Source organism: Crinia signifera, chromosome 1, assembly GCF_055691185.1.
Source record: "Crinia signifera chromosome 1, ASM5569118v1, whole genome shotgun sequence".
Lineage (NCBI taxonomy): Eukaryota > Metazoa > Chordata > Amphibia > Anura > Myobatrachidae > Crinia > Crinia signifera.
The window spans coordinates 311,112,986-311,129,994 of record NC_139217.1 but is presented as its reverse complement, the minus strand read 5'-3'; the positions used below and the strand labels follow the sequence as shown (position 1 = coordinate 311,129,994).

The 17,009-nt window shown below is 40.9% G+C and overlaps 3 pseudogenes; all 3 read left to right on the top strand.

Moving 5' to 3' along the window:
* The first annotated feature begins 734 nt into the window (after positions 1–734).
* Positions 735–853, top strand: LOC146037802 (5S ribosomal RNA; annotated as a pseudogene).
* Positions 854–5,704: 4,851 nt separating this feature from the next.
* On the top strand, positions 5,705–5,823 carry LOC146037791 (5S ribosomal RNA; annotated as a pseudogene).
* An 8,739-nt stretch (positions 5,824–14,562) lies between these two features.
* On the top strand, positions 14,563–14,696 carry LOC146045427 (U2 spliceosomal RNA; annotated as a pseudogene).
* Positions 14,697–17,009: the final 2,313 nt, after the last annotated feature.

The window sequence follows — 17,009 nt, the reverse complement described above, 5'->3', positions numbered from 1 at the left end:
TTTAGTAATTAATACAACTAAACTTTAGAATTGTCGGTTTTTGTGTAATATTATTTTATATACAGGAAATCAAAGAACCTGAAGGATTTGATAGCACCAAGCATGCTAAACAATGTATCCGAGCCTAGATCCACACTACCCAAGTGTGTAGGGAGCTTTAAGTGCGGACACTGTAATGTGTGCCGATTTCTACACCCTAATAGAAAGACATTCCAGAACAAGGACAAAACTAAGGAGTATAAAGTAAAACACTTCATTAACTGTACGAAGGTGTCGGTTGTGTATCTTCTGGAATGCCCGTGCGGACTACAGTACGTTGGAAAAACGAAGAGACCCATAAAAATGCGCATCCAAGAACATGTCAGAAATATCAAAAATAAAGTTCAAACTCATACAGTATCACAACACTTCTCGACCCATCATAGTGCGGATCCAGAAAAACTCCAATTCAAAGGCATCGAACTTGTCGCACTGGGAGAACGAAGTGGAGACTTATCGAATTTACTATCACGAAGAGAGATGTACTGGATCTTCGAGCTTGGTACCCTGCAACCTGAAGGTTTCAATGACAATTATGAGATTGCTCCCTTTCTATAAACACCTTACAACCTCAACCCATATGAGAACTCCCCGCTTCCTATAGTAATACGTCGGTCCGGTATGTAATTACCCCTGGTTGAAGTTCTACGTAGCCTGCAGAATTCCTTTGTGAATAACCAGTTACACCATAACCATGCTACAGCCATACCTCACTGGCTCCGCCCAAATACGTCCGATCTTGGAAGCTAAGCAGTGTTGGGCCTGACTAGTACTGGGAAAGGAAACTTCCCAGGAAGACCAGGTGCTGTAATAAAGCTGTGTTGGTTGGACACATATGTAAAGGATATTCAAAATGGCATTAAAATTGAATCACCACCATATACTTGTCAGATGTTTTATTTTTATTTTATTATATTTGATTATATTAATACCTTGTCCCACACTTTTCTGTGTATATACATCCTCCTTCCTTCATATCGTTCTTGCCCCACGTTTTGTTTGATATGCCATGGGTGTACATGGCTATCTGTGGCCTGATGCTTATTTATATGTATACAATATTTTCCCCTTTTTTTTGTTTGTTTCCTTTTTTGTTTCTCTTTAAATATGGCATCTAATATGGCTGTAGATTTCATTAGTAATATGCATGCCGCAAATGCAATGGAGAATGCGGCAGTATCAAACACCTGGGTTTATAAATATAAATTAATCTAATACCTCTCTGCTCTTTTACATAAATGAAATATCCATATGAAACTTCCATGACTATGGCTGCAGTCAAACCTCCGGGACAGAGAGCGATGCGTTCCCATTGAAAATGTTGGGATGGAACTATCTGCTTTTCATCCACAAGATGCCGCTGTTGCCTATGTATGAATTACAGACATACGTCCTAACCAGAAGAGACAGGACGCCGCGACGTCCGCTCACTCAGGACTAGAAAAACTCATAGCACGCTGTGTTGATAGTGACGCATGCGCAGCTACACCATCCAGACGGCGGATGCGGGGCGGAAGTGGGGCGGAAGTGACGTCGCGCCCCACACCTCCGCATTTCTAATGACTATTAGTCCCAAACACAGCGTTTTTTAAATATAATGCACAATCGCACATACTGGCCACATACACTATTCATCTCCAAGCATTCCCTGTGTATCTATAACGGGTGACTGTCACCCATACTGTGATATAGGCTTACCTGCATTATTGGTAAACAGGAAGTGATGTCAGCCTGCTCTAGCATAAATATCAGCTCCATATCAGTTTGTCTCCACCCCCTGAGGAAGTCCTTATGCGACGAAACATGTTGGGCAGCTTCTGAAATCCTACCTCATTGCACTAAGTTAAGCCTTTTTTATATCAATTTTTTATATAACACTTGTTTTACGGTACTTTATTTCATCCTTTCTTATGACTTTTATGTGGTTTTTAACTTAATAGTTTTTTACCTACATAGTCAATAAGCTTTTTTACTGTGTCATCTTTTTTCTATTGTACTACTATACGCATTGTTCCCTATTGTCCCATAGTGATACATCCCCCCGTTTTTTAGATATTTTGTACGCTTTATTTATGTCTTGTATGTGAAAATAAATTTTTCATATCGTACCTTTTTCTGCATATCCTTGTCCACTCAGTCGCCGGGTTCTTAAATTTTCTGTTCCATACCTATGCTCTAGAAGGCGGTACACCACCGTTTCTTACAAAGACCTGTGCTGACACCCCGTATACGTAAGGGGAGCTAGTGTGTCAAAGTATTCTTTTAATTTCCTGTCACCTGTTGTACTAGTACCTGGCGCTGACCACCCTTATCTTTTTTTGTATCCATACCCTTCCTGGTGTTAGGGTATCAGCAGCCTCGTACACAGACCCCTGACCAACTATGTTCAGAGGGAATGATAGAGTTAAAAACAGGAATGACGCCTGCCAGAAAATCTTTAATGAGGGAAGAGATGTATCCTCGGTCAATACCAACGATGACCTGGACAATATGTTCTGGAACATGGAGAAGCTTCTAGCTAAAGAAGTTAGAACATGGTGGGACATCAAAGGCCTGGAACATTACATCAATGTGGATAGGATCCCTAGGGGCCTTAGATTACTCAAACAACCCACTTTTGGAACAGATAATCCCACATTTATGAAAGAATGGGATACTGCATTACATAACTGTTCCTTAAATCTTATGAAAATCTTAGTCACAGAGAAAAAAAGGATCCTACAAACATTAGAAGCAGAAATCAAGCAATCCGAAACTAAGCTGACAATTCGCAAAGATGAAGAAAACTACAGTATCAACGATAAAGTACTCAACAAAAAATTAGAACGTATTGAGGCGGAAGTGAAAGAGAACAAGGAAAAGAAGTTCATCAGAGACAAACTGGATTACGAAAATAATCAAATAAAGAAATGGAGCAGGAGTGAGAATAACACCCAATACAAGAACAAGCAGACCTCCAATTGGAGACAAAGCAAACACACCACCAGGAATTCTGAAAATATGAGCTGGGAAAATAGAAGGCACCTACCAGTATACACCAACAATAGATGCACCACCCTGAAAAATAATACAAACACACACGGGGAAAAAACTTTTTTATCCCCGGCAACGAGCACCAGGATCAGAGATCTGGCAACAGTACCAGTAGTGGAGAAGATAAATCATGCCTCCCCGATGAAAAGAAGACTAGAAGAAGAAGAGGATGTAGAGGCGGTAGAGGGCCAAAGCAGAAGCTACCAGAAAAGGAGGTATGTAAAGTAACTACCATCACCCCTAAAGGCATCTTCAATTTATCAAAGTACACCCTTACAAACTCAGAGACTAGTCTCCTTAATAAAGGTCTGTCTTTCGCACCCACAAAAGGGTTGAGTAAATTCGACACATTCATCGATTTGAATAAGTTCACACGACAATTAACACTCAAAAGACATTTTTTAAAGAAGGAGGACGCTATCATACAGAATTATGAAAACATCTCTAAAACTGGACTTAAACCGGCTTCAAAGTACTACCCACTAGAATCTAAGGGACCATACATTGGTACATTTTATGAGGCCGTTAGAAAGGAATTATGCACGCAAGACGCACCAAAAATAAACAAGAAAAATCTCTCTTATAAAGAAAGAGAAGCAATCAAATCTCTTCAGGACAACACAAGTATTGTGATTAAACCAGCGGATAAGGGGGGCGGATTGGTAATAATGGACAGATCAACATATGAGACAGAGGCAAGAAGACTACTGGGGGATGCATCATCCTACACCTGTTTATCTCAGGACCCAAAGGAAAAGTATGTGGAAGAACTCCGAACCATCCTGTTGATAGGCCTTCGTAATGGCACACTTACCAAAGACGAATACCAGTACCTGTTACACACCAATCCGACCACCCCGATCTTCTATTTTCTCCCAAAGATTCATAAATCTTTGCAAAACCCTCCCGGCAGGCCCATAGTGGCTGGCATAGAATCTTTGACATCCCATCTGTCAGAATACGTGGATAAGTTCCTCCGACCCCATGTCATGAGTCTCCCATCCTTCCTAAAGGACACCACTTCGGTCCTCAACATAGTAGAGAATCTTTCCTGGGAAGAAGATTTCTTATGGGCTACTATCGACGTACAGTCACTTTATACGTGCATCAGACATGAGGACGGCATCAGAGCATGTGGGGAGTTTTTAAAAGAAGACATCACCCTCTCAGATGATAACAGACAATTTATATGTGACACCATGAATTTCATTTTAAAGCACAATTATTTTAAATTTTTAGAGTGCTTTTATTTACAAACCTGCGGCACTGCTATGGGGACTATTTTTGCCCCTAGCTTTGCCAACTTACTCATGGGTTACTGGGAACGGAGATTCATTCACAATAACCACCGCTTTAAAGAGAATATTATCCTGTTCAAAAGATATATTGATGATATCCTAATAATATTGAGAGGATCACAAACAGAGTTCAACGAATTCCTAAGATACATCGGGGAAAATGACTTGAATCTAGTATTCACTTCCAACATACAAACAGAAGAAATTGAGTTCCTTGACCTAATACTGATGAAGAACGGCAATAACATCACGACTAAGAACTTTGTGAAGAAGGTAGACACCAACAGCTACATCCATTATGAAAGCAGCCACCTCAGGAAGTGGAAAGATAACGTACCTTTCTCACAATTCCACAGACTCTCAAGAAACTGTAAAAATACCTCTGAGAGGGATTTGCAAATTACATGCTATGCTGATAGATTTAGGGAAAAAGGATACCCTGAACATATCCTGAAGGCGGCAGAATGCAAGGCAAAATCTCTTGACAGGAGCTCCCTTCTACAGTACAAGAAAAAGGAACCTCTACCTCAAAACGTCAAATTTGTCACCACCTATAACTATCATGAGAAGAAGATAAAGGCCGCACTGAACAAACATTGGGGTATCCTGATGATGGACCCGATACTAAAGAACCATCTACCCGACCATCCCCAACTTGTCTACAGGAAATCAAAGAACCTGAAGGATTTGATAGCACCAAGCATGCTAAACAATGTATCCGAGCCTAGATCCACACTACCCAAGTGTGTAGGGAGCTTTAAGTGCGGACACTGTAATGTGTGCCGATTTCTACACCCTAATAGAAAGACATTCCAGAACAAGGACAAAACCAAGGAGTATAAAGTAAAACACTTCATTAACTGTACGAAGGTGTCGGTTGTGTATCTTCTGGAATGCCCGTGCGGACTACAGTACGTTGGAAAAACGAAGAGACCCCTAAAAATGCGCATCCAAGAACATGTCAGAAATATCAAAAATAAAGTTCAAACTCATACAGTATCACAACACTTCTCGACCCATCATAGTGCGGATCCAGAAAAACTCCAATTCAAAGGCATCGAACTTGTCGCACTGGGAGAACGAAGTGGAGACTTATCGAATTTACTATCACGAAGAGAGATGTACTGGATCTTCGAGCTTGGTACCCTGCAACCTGAAGGTTTCAATGACAATTATGAGATTGCTCCCTTTCTATAAACACCTTACAACCTCAACCCATATGAGAACTCCCCGCTTCCTATAGTAATACGTCGGTCCGGTATGTAATTACCCCTGGTTGAAGTTCTACGTAGCCTGCAGAATTCCTTTGTGAATAACCAGTTACACCATAACCATGCTACAGCCATACCTCACTGGCTCCGCCCAAATACGTCCGATCTTGGAAGCTAAGCAGTGTTGGGCCTGACTAGTACTGGGAAAGGAAACTTCCCAGGAAGACCAGGTGCTGTAATAAAGCTGTGTTGGTTGGACACATATGTAAAGGATATTCAAAATGGCATTAAAATTGAATCACCACCATATACTTGTCAGATGTTTTATTTTTATTTTATTATATTTGATTATATTAATACCTTGTCCCACACTTTTCTGTGTATATACATCCTCCTTCCTTCATATCGTTCTTGCCCCACGTTTTGTTTGATATGCCATGGGTGTACATGGCTATCTGTGGCCTGATGCTTATTTATATGTATACAATATTTTCCCCTTTTTTTTGTTTGTTTCCTTTTTTGTTTCTCTTTAAATATGGCATCTAATATGGCTGTAGATTTCATTAGTAATATGCATGCCGCAAATGCAATGGAGAATGCGGCAGTATCAAACACCTGTGTTTATAAATATAAATTAATCTAATACCTCTCTGCTCTTTTACATAAATGAAATATCCATATGAAACTTCCATGACTATGGCTGCAGTCAAACCTCCGGGACAGAGAGCGATGCGTTCCCATTGAAAATGTTGGGATGGAACTATCTGCTTTTCATCCACAAGATGCCGCTGTTGCCTATGTATGAATTACAGACATACGTCCTAACCAGAAGAGACAGGACGCCGCGACGTCCGCTCACTCAGGACTAGAAAAACTCATAGCACGCTGTGTTGATAGTGACGCATGCACAGCTACACCATCCAGACGGCGGATGCGGGGCGGAAGTGGGGCGGAAGTGACGTCGCGCCCCACACCTCCGCATTTCTAATGACTATTAGTCCCAAACACAGCGTTTTTTAAATATAATGCACAATCGCACATACTGGCCACATACACTATTCATCTCCAAGCATTCCCTGTGTATCTATAACGGGTGACTGTCACCCATACTGTGATATAGGCTTACCTGCATTATTGGTAAACAGGAAGTGATGTCAGCCTGCTCTAGCATAAATATCAGCTCCATATCAGTTTGTCTCCACCCCCTGAGGAAGTCCTTATGCGACGAAACATGTTGGGCAGCTTCTGAAATCCTACCTCATTGCACTAAGTTAAGCCTTTTTTATATCAATTTTTTATATAACACTTGTTTTACGGTACTTTATTTCATCCTTTCTTATGACTTTTATGTGGTTTTTAACTTAATAGTTTTTTACCTACATAGTCAATAAGCTTTTTTACTGTGTCATCTTTTTTCTATTGTACTACTATACGCATTGTTCCCTATTGTCCCATAGTGATACATCCCCCCGTTTTTTAGATATTTTGTACGCTTTATTTATGTCTTGTATGTGAAAATAAATTTTTCATATCGTACCTTTTTCTGCATATCCTTGTCCACTCAGTCGCCGGGTTCTTGAATTTTCTGTTCCATACCTATGCTCTAGAAGGCGGTACACCACCGTTTCTTACAAAGACCTGTGCTGACACCCCGTATACGTAAGGGGAGCTAGTGTGTCAAAGTATTCTTTTAATTTCCTGTCACCTGTTGTAATAGTACCTGGCGCTGACCACCCTTATCTTTTTTTGTATCCATATATATATATATATATATATATATATATATATATATATATATATATATATATATATATATATATATATATATATATAAATTGAAATTGAAACAGGCACTATCAGTGGATCACCCTGTGGTACCTTTATTTTACTCCATTCCTAAGATCCACAAGGCTCTTAAGGATCCACTGGCCGGCCAATTATTTCAGCCAGGGGGTCCCTTTACCATCCAATTTCAGTATTCTTGGATGGTTTACTAAATCCTTGTGTACAGGCATTGCCCTCTTACCTAAAGGACACTACCTCTCTGCTAAAAGTCTTGAGGGACTTACACCTGATAAAGGATTTGTCCACCATTACATGTCTATGTACTGCTGATGTGTCGAGCCTCTACACCTGCATCCCCCATGATGCAGGTGTGGAGGCGGTGAGACAACTATTGACCAACAATCCTCGATATATTGGTCCACCTATTGAGTTATTCTTAGACCTATTATTACTGGTACTGACCAGGAATTACTTTCTGTATAACGGAAAGTACTTCCTACAACGGTCGGGCGTGGCAATGGGGTCCGCCGTGGCCCCTGCTTACGCCAATACTTTTATGTACAGTATAGAGAAAGAATTGTTTTTCCAAGGTGACAGTCTCCTTCCTGGTGTTGTATTATATTATCGATACATCGATGATTTACTAATTTTTTGGCCAGATAACCCTGTTCAATTAGAAGCTTTACTTATTAGACATAACAACAGTGGCAGTGTCATTCAGCTCACATCCCATATTGATACGGGTAATGTTCAGTTTTTGGATGTAGACATCACATTGAATAATGGTCAGGTAACAACTGCCCTATATTCAAAGCCAACAGATATAAATACTCTGTTGCGCCATAACAGCTCGCACCCCATTCCTCTGCGAAGTGGCCTTCCGTACTCACAATTATTGAGGGTGCGGAGGATCACCTCAGATGAGAAAGCAGTACCTGAGGCCTTAACTACTATGGTAAATAAGTTTGTACAGAGGGGATATCCACGTACTGCTCTCTTACTCATCAGAGACAAGGTCCTTAAAATGTCCAGGGATAGTACTCTACAAGAGAAACCTGAAAGGATTCAAGATAGTCCTGTAGGTAAATTCCCCTGGGTAAATAAATATTCAGTGGACAGTGGGTGCACCACGGCTCTGGCGAAGAGGTGGTGGCCCATTGTGTCCACGGATAAGGACCTGCCCCTTTTACACAATACAAGACTTATGCCCAGTTACTCCAGACAATCCAACCTTAAAGATCATCTAGTCAAGCTTGACATATCAGGTTGGGATTAGAAAGTACCAACACATTTCCTAACCAGGAAAAATGGGTGCTTCAGATGTTTGGGGTGCGCTACCTGCAAGACCATGACCGTTAGTGATGTTTTTCTCCACCCTTTTTCCAAAACAGTTTTTTCAATCAAGTTTCCTTTAACTTGTAGTTCTACATATGTTGTCTACCTTTTAACGTGCCCTTGTGGGCTGTCCTATGTGGGGAAGACCAAGCGTCAATTTAAAGAACGCATGGCCCTGCATAGGACAGCCATCAATCAGGCCATTCATACTGGCTACAGTGACCAGCCAATTGCTCGTCACTGTTTGACATTCAAGCACTCGGTGGGTGACATTAAGTCAATTATCATTGATCATATACCCAGTACGCTACGGGGAGGCAACAGAAACAAGGCATTATTACAACGTGAGAGTAAGTGGATATTTTTGTTGGGGACTATGGCCCCCAAAGGATTGAATGAGTCACTCGGGCTCCAGTGTTTCTTATAACTTTGAGCCACGGGTTTCTAGTTCTAGTTTTTTCTCTTTCCCTGAACTCGGTATACATTACTGAATTCTGGGTCTCACGTTTTTTCCTTTGGTTCTGATGCAGCTCCTAGGTGTACCAAATGTGGATGGTGTTGATATCTGCATAAATATGATGCTGTTTTTCTCATGCTTCTTTATGCGAGCCGTTCCATTGTTCTATGTATGTTTTTCCTGTGTATATATGTTCCTGAATCATGTTTTATTGGATCCTTTTATATATAACAGCTATATTTGCGTTTATTCATGCAGCTGGTATATTGTATATTATACACTACTGACAAGCGCCCGGTGAGATATTGTAACCGAGCGCTGGTAGTTGATAATTGGGTTGCTAGGGAAACGGACCAGGCTCCAATCAGAACCCAAGCCGGCATGACGCACTTCCGGTCCGGGTTGGCACAGCTAGGAGTGCGCTGTGCTGGAGGGCGGAAGTCACACAGTATGGTGTGCTGAAGCTCCCGGCGGCGTTTCCGGCTGTGCAACGCGGTACTGGAGATAGAGTGACATGCCGTGATGTGGAACTTCTGACTGTCGGACAGGGGGGCCGTGTGCAGCCGACGGGACACTTTCGGTTCCAGCCTGGCATTGCAGCATGTCCCGCCGTCCGGCAGGTGAGTCTGATCTTTTTGCTAATTGGTGCACTGGGGGTGTGCCTTATGTGTTACTATATATGTCAGTGTATGTATGTATGTTGTATCTGCTGTCCTACCCTGACGACGGGGGGTAACCCCGAAACGGTCGGTAATAAAAGGACTTTTTCTTCAAGCCTGAGGAGTGCCGCCTTCTTCCTGCCGCTGTACTTGCTGCCCCTTGTGGACTTCAATTGGAGGGCACCGCAACCTATACCCAGCTACCAGTAAGCTGTGATGTTTCATTTATTTGTATGAGTGCCGGATTCCTGATATATATATATATATATATATATATATATATATATATATATATATATATATATGTACATGTGTGTGTGTTTATACATTTGTATATTATTTTTTCTTTCTTTGTATTCCGTACACCACTGGCCAGTGAATGTTTTGTCAATACTTATGTTTTACAATTTAGCTTAATACATTTTTATTTTATTTTTAAATATACATTGATTCCAGCACATTCTATATATTCTCTCCACTACTCTGTCTTCTATGGGAATGGGCATTTCCCTATATACTGTAAATGCTGCTAGAGCCTTCTGGGTACAGACATGTACACATACGCTAAGACCTGTTTGCATTAACGAGGTAGATGTGGAAATGATGGAGTCAGTCAAGTTCTTGGGTCTTCAGGTATCAGCTAACTTGTCATGGTCTGGTAATATTTTGGCTCAATTAAAAAAATCCCAACAACGTCTCTTTTTTTTGAGGCGTTTAAAAGCTGCTGGTGTGAGCAGGCCCACCATGACAAATTTTTATAGATGCTCGATTGAAAGTATCCTGACTTTCGGTATCATCGTCTGGTTTGGCAACTGCACGGCCAGAGATCGTTCAAAATTAGAACGTATTATTAAGACCGCAGGAAAAATCATTGGAGTGCAGTTGCCAACCCTATTAGAGCTCTATAACTCTAGAATTCGAAAGCGTGCTAAAAACATTCTGGCCGACTCTAGTCACCCGTTTTCTAGCTCATTTGAGTTATTACCCTCGCAAAAAAGGTTTAGAACCCTTAGAGCACGCACTAGCCGCTTACATAACAGTTTCCTACCGTCAGCAGTACGGTTGTTGAATGCTTGACGCTCTTGTTTGGTTTTATGCATCTTGTTTGGTTTTATGTATCTTTTATGTACCTCTTTTTGTATGTATGTATGTATTTATGCGGATATTGCTTTTACTGTACTGGTATTTTATGTATGATATAATTTCGTCTGCAGAGAGGGAGTTTCTCCTCTGTTGATGACAATAAACCTGACTTGACTTGACTTGACTTGATAAATATAAAAATACTATATAATAATTTTATTTTTATTTATATTTAAAATTTAACCCATCTGTGCGCATGAGTGTATATGGTCCACACCCCTAATTATTATAATAGTGACATTTGTACCTGTTGGGTTTAGCGCCGATATTTCATTTTCTTGTGTTTTCCATTTAATAACCTCTATTATTGATTATTAATATGGAGTGTTCATCTGCATCATGTGTTTTTCTTTGCAGAACTACAAGTCCCAGCATGATAGCACCTCATGTATATATGGTATGCATGCTAGGATCAAGTTAGATAGGTTGCCTACCCGGTCCCAGGTATTTCTTTCGGGGTGGGGAGGTGGCCTAATCACAGGAGGTGTGGATATGCACCATTAAAATGAAGCACAGAAAAAATAGTACTTTAAGCGCCTCCCTGGTCAAACTGCACCACAGCACACAGTTGTTTGTGTTAGGTTCAGGAGTGCTACTGCAGCTACTGCTTTGGGAGAACTAGGGCCCCCAAAAGCCCCTCGTTTAGACCTGGGCCTGGGTAAATAGCCCCCACCCCTCCCTCTTGGCACCCCTGAGAAGATGCTGCTTTTGTTCGTTCTTTATTCGAAGTAATGGTTCAGCTTACATATACATTACTTTAAACTTGAAAAAAGAAAAAAAAATTCTGTGAAATGCTATTTTTTCCCCCTATTTATGCTAACCTGAACTTTTCTTCTTCTTTTTTTAAATCTAGCAGTTTCTAGCTTACCTGTGTACCCTTGGATATTCACTGGACATGAATTACCATATATACTCGAGTATAAGCCTACTTTTTTAGAACATTTTGTTATGCTGAAAAAGCCCCCCTCGGCTTATACTCGACTGAGGGTGCCATTTGAGTCAATAAGTTTTCCCAGTTTTTTTGTTGTAAAATTAGGTGCCACGGCTTATATTCGGGTCGACTTATACTCGAGTATATACGGTACTTAAATTACAAAAACAAAAACTTGAAAAATGGTTGTAAAAAACATCAGTACTGTATTTATTGGGAACTGTGTGTATATAAATTAAACATTTTATTCCGACTCATAGTATTTCACAGAGAAATATTGTATAAACATTTCCTCCATATTCTAATGTATCCTAGTGCATTCATTTTTCTACAGTTTGTAAACTCAAAAAGGTAAATTTTATTACATTTATTGTTCATGCAATGTTCTATTTGCTTTGGGCACAAGGATTTCTGAAAAAGAAAAAAGATCAAATCTTTAGCAGGAATCAATAATTCATTCCTATATATACTAAAAGCTTCTCTTTTGTGCAAACAAAAGATACAATGAAAACAGATACTTACATTTTTAGCTTGGGAAAAATTTTGCAGTGGGAAAGTAAGCTGCATAAATTATAAAGATAAAATTCATGCCTTCTATGAGCAAGCAGATATGTTATTTTCTAACTATATAACTAGAAAAATGACGCTGATATATTTTGACAGTCAGGCTGATGTAAAATTATTTAGCAAATTTTGCCATTGGTTGGGACAGGTTTCCTGGGAAATTGTGCTGAAGTATTTAATCCCCAGGGTGCTAATTAAAATGTTCTGGATAATGTTTCCTAAGCTTTCTGGTCTCCTACCCATAGTAATTATTACTTGCAAAGTGTGAGTACTGTAGTTGCTGTGGTATTTAATGACTGACTTCTTTAAACTCATTTTTTGTTGCAAGAACTTAATTTTTACTATATGTGTCTCATTTCACAATAGAATGGAATGAGCCTGGATAGCTAATTAGGTATTGAAGCAGAAATATAGTAATCTCAGAGAGCACACAGAATTAGCAGGGCCCCTAAGTAAAGGAAATGTATTGGCCCCTTTCCCAAAATTTTGTAAAGCATTAATCAGCATGGAAAACATCTGCATTTCAAGAGTTTCTGCAGAGTGTTCCGAGACAAATATCCCTGTAACCCAGTGGTTCTCAAACTCGGTCCTCATGGGCAGGGGTGTAACTAGATATTCATAGGCCCCATAGCAAAAGTTTTTACGGGCCCCCTATTTAGCAAATGATGGTGATAAATGTATGTAGTAGCAGTAGTAGTACGTTTATTTATAAGGCGCCGCAAAGTGTCCGCAGCGCCGTACATAGCAAACAAAAAACAAATGACTAGGTAACGTACAGGGTGTGTTGAAAAATACAGTATAAATAGGGGTATAGCTGGTAGAAATAAGATCAGCATCAGTTCAGAAGTAGGTGTCAAATTTGTCGAGGAGACTGAAGAAGAAGTAGAGGAAGGGAAGAACAGGACAGGAGGACAGGTAAAGAGGTAGGGTGAGTACGTGAGGCAGGAGGACCCTACTCATAAGAGTTAACATACTAAAAATAGGTGGGTGGACGAACGAAAAACAACAGGATAAGTAGGAACGGAGTCGAACGGAGGCAGGATAGGAGGATCAAAAGAGGTTAGGAGGAGGGATAGGCTAGTCAAAAAAAGTGGGTTTTGAGGGAGCGCTTGAAGGAGGTAAGGGAATCAGAAAGCCTGATGGGTGGCGGGAGGTTGTTCCAGTGCAGGGGGGCAGTGTGAGAGAAGTCTTGGACACGGGAGTGGGAGGAGGTGATTAGGTGAGAGGTCAGTCGGCGGTCAGCGATGGAGCGAAGAGGACGGGAGGGAGTGTGGATAGAGATCAGTGAAGAGAGGTAAGGAGCGGTGGAGGAGGAGAGAGCCTTGTAGGTGGTGGTGAGGAGTTTAAAGAGAACTCGGAAAGGAATGGGGAGCCAGTGAAGAGATAGAGAGAGGGGGGAGGAGGAGGTAGAATGGCGGGAGAGGAAGATGAGCCTAGCGGCAGCATTAAGAATGGTTTGGAGAGGTGCGAGGCGGGTGAGAGGTAGCCCAGAGAGAAGGATGTTGCAGTAGTCAAGGCGGGAGATGACATGTAAAATATATTACTTAGACAGTAAAGCTGGGCCCACTTCAGCTTTGGGCCCCCATAGCAACTGCACCCCTTGCACCTTTGGTAGTCATGCCCTTGCTCAGGAGACCACACAGTTCACGTTTTCCAAGTCACCCGACAGGTACACTCATTACTGACTGACACATTTTTAAAAGATCCACAGGTGGAGCTAATTAATTCACTTGATTATGTGAAGAAACCTGCAAAACATGCACTGTGTGTGTGGTCCTGAGGATCGACTTTAAGAATTCGTGCTATAACCTATAGAGCGTAACTGAAAAATGTAAAGATGGAGAGGATTTTATAGGGCCTAATCTATTTGATCACTCCAATTACTTTTGTTTGACTAGAGCTTTTCAATGTTTAATTTCAGAATTTGTTCCATTTCTTGATATTAATCAAACTCTTGCACATATTAATCAAACTCTTGCACTTATCTGATCGTCTCCTTTTTGAATACTACAGCTCTAATTGTCTCATATCTTAAATACTACTTCCTTTTCCCTATTATGGAAAACTAATCTTAATCTGTCTGTGCACCTCATGTGTCACACCACTCTACGCTTCTTGGCCTTTTGGATAAGATCAAGTGTAGTATCTGTTCTTATCAGTGGGTGTGGACTGATAAGAATAGACTGGCAGAAGAATAGAGAAAGGCTGGACTGAGTAACTGCTGTAGGTCTGGGACCCCTCATGCCCGGGAGCAGTGAAAAGTCTTGCTGAGTACCTTCACTCTAGTAGGTGACTCTCTTGACGGGGTTTGTAGCCCCTGAAGGATGAGGCAGCAAACAGCCTGGTTTAGTATCCATTCCCAAGGAGCAGGGAAACATTGGGACTGAGTAGATTGTTCCCATTCCAGAGGTTCTTAGCCTCTGATGAGTAGATTGCTCTTCCAAGGGGCCATCAACCACTAATGTAGTCAATGGAAAAGCTCATTGGAGTATCCATTCCCATGCCAGGGGTTGGAAAACACCCTAGATGGGAGCAGAGAAACACTTGACGCTGACTGGCCAACTGCTTAGAGCCTGAAGTGTAGTGTGCCTCTGGGGAAACACCAGCATATTTTAGCACTAGCACTGTGCAATTCCCTTTAAGTATGCATTGCACGTCCTTGCCCTGGACCTTTTGGCTGGGGCAGGACAATTTTTCACACCCCCACCCCCATCCTTCTGGCTGAGGTCTCTTTATTTATTTATTTATTTATTTATTTCTCTTCACCCCTCTCATGTTTGTCACTTTTTCACATTTTCCATTAGTAAGGTCCCATTTTTGAGCTGTGTGTATGAGCCTTATGGGGTACCCACTCCCCATGTACCAAAGCCTCCCCTTTGGGGGAGAGCTATGGTCCCTGAGGGCGACCCTAAGCCAAGCTATGGTGAGAAGGACCCACCTGCCTGAACCCCTCTGAGCTTTGGCGAGGAGGACCCACCGATCCCTATTTTCCTCTCTTGGGCCTTTTGGGTCAGGGGAGTAACTGAGACTTTCTCCTTTGGGAGAGGGTCCATACACACGTATTTACATACGTACGCCCCCTATGCACAATTTACTGCTCCAGAAAAAAAACCCGCTACATCAGCTTACCTAATCCTCCCAAATATTTTAATCAAGCACCTTATCTGCCTTGACCTATGTCTCCCTGCATATATGATGTCCACAACACACTCCTCCACTCCAGGGAGTATACAGTATCTGCAAAAGTGATGGTCAACAGAAGTGGAGATGATGCCCATAGCAATCAAATTCTAGCTATTACCTGCTTGAAGATACTAGATAAATGATGATCACCTTCTCCACTGTAAACTCTGCAGATTAGGAAGCACTGTTTATCCAGACACTTGCCACATTTATATTGGAGTTTAGTTATAACATATGCATGAAAAGCTCTCAAAGGACAAGTCTTGCGTTAAGAGCTGCCCTTTGTGATTATAGGATTCCGGGTTTATGACTTGGATTCCTATTTGCGCATGTGTCAACTGATGCATTCACCAAAGGGGGTGCTAGGAGGGATTTGATTGGATCCTTCTCAGTGAGAAGGTACAATAGAAGCCCACCATTCAAAGATACTGTAGTGTTGCCTATTGCATCCAAGCCCCAGAATCTATCACATTGCAGGACTTGGTGCATATGGGGTATGTGGCCAAACCACTGAAAACAGCATTTTCAGAGGTTTGGCTGCAAAATAAGGCATTGCTGTATATTGCCCTACATAAGAGAAATCTAAAAACCGGAATATGAAATTATTCCCATACTTGTAAGTCTATAAGCTTATAGATAAAGACTGGACAGACTTTTATATCATCTGTTTCAAGAAGATACCTGGATGTCTCACCTACTGATTCAGAGTTCTCTGGAAATATGTATTTTTTCTATGTCTGATCTTTTTCTAGGTCATTTAAAAAAAACAACAACACAGAAACACATATGAGTTTGTTCTTGTGAGAGCTTGCAGTTGAGGACGGTGCTTAAGCATATTCTGATAAAGGTAATATGGAATAGACAGAGTTCAATGTAATGTGTTATTTATTCTTTTTCCCTTATGTTTATAGGCAACATTTGATTGGCGTGGAAAAGATAAAATGAGGACAGTACATTTTTCACTTTCTGTTCTGACTGCTAGATTATAGCTAAATGGAGAAATAATGGACCCCTTTTTTTGTACTTCCATATTGATCAATTAATGTAAAATGGGATTTCAATTAGGGATGCCAAAAACATATTGTGGATCTGGGTGTTTGATTGAAGTTAAAGGTTGGGATAAGTGACAAAATAGAGGGACATGGAAAAACTATGAGTCACTATGAAAATTAAAGGAATAAGTAGCGCTACACAACAATGAATAATTGAAAACGCATGATATTTAATAAAAGAAACCACAATAAAATCCTGAAAAGCACAAGGCACCGTTGACACTTCAATAGATGAATTAGAATATAAGGAAGGGATCTGTTCCTACTGTATGTATACCTCCAATGAAAGTCTACATGTACAAGTCACCAATGGAAAAGT